The sequence below is a fragment of the Penaeus monodon genome, chromosome 34 (genome assembly GCF_015228065.2).
Source record: "Penaeus monodon isolate SGIC_2016 chromosome 34, NSTDA_Pmon_1, whole genome shotgun sequence".
Taxonomy (NCBI): domain Eukaryota; kingdom Metazoa; phylum Arthropoda; class Malacostraca; order Decapoda; family Penaeidae; genus Penaeus; species Penaeus monodon.
Window position 1 is genome coordinate 11246682 of NC_051419.1, and position 539 is coordinate 11247220.

Sequence of the window (539 nt, forward strand, 5' to 3'; positions counted from 1 at the left end):
CAAGCTAAAGAAAATATATCCTGTTCGTTGTGTGCGTTTTGCTTATCTCCACTTCCGCCTCTCAGCCGTCTACTAACTGCCAACCACAAGCTGCGAGTATAACAAGTCTCCGTCGAATCCAAGAGCTGCAAATCTGGCTTGTGCTGCTGCCTCACAACTGCGACAATATCACCGAAACTTTCCGTGACGGAGATTTCACGGATCAAAATATGGGGTATATAAAATTATGCCTCATACTCCTGGCCTACCAGGTCTTGAAAAACTGAAGGTTAGTTAGCAGCTGTACAAATCTTCCACACAAACGGGGAATCGTCCAAAGCTTAGAACCCGTGACTTGCTATGATCGACTGATCGGAGCGGATTACTGTCAATTGTCAACAAAACACCTTTTCCAGAAGTGATGAGCCATGCTCATAGCACGCACATAAGGCAGGTCAGCCCCAAGCCTTGCCACGGAAAGTGCTGGTATGCATGAGGAGAGCTCTTTTGCCCACGCATACTCTGACAATGATAGGTTCCCTGAGTAAGATGTTGTGGGC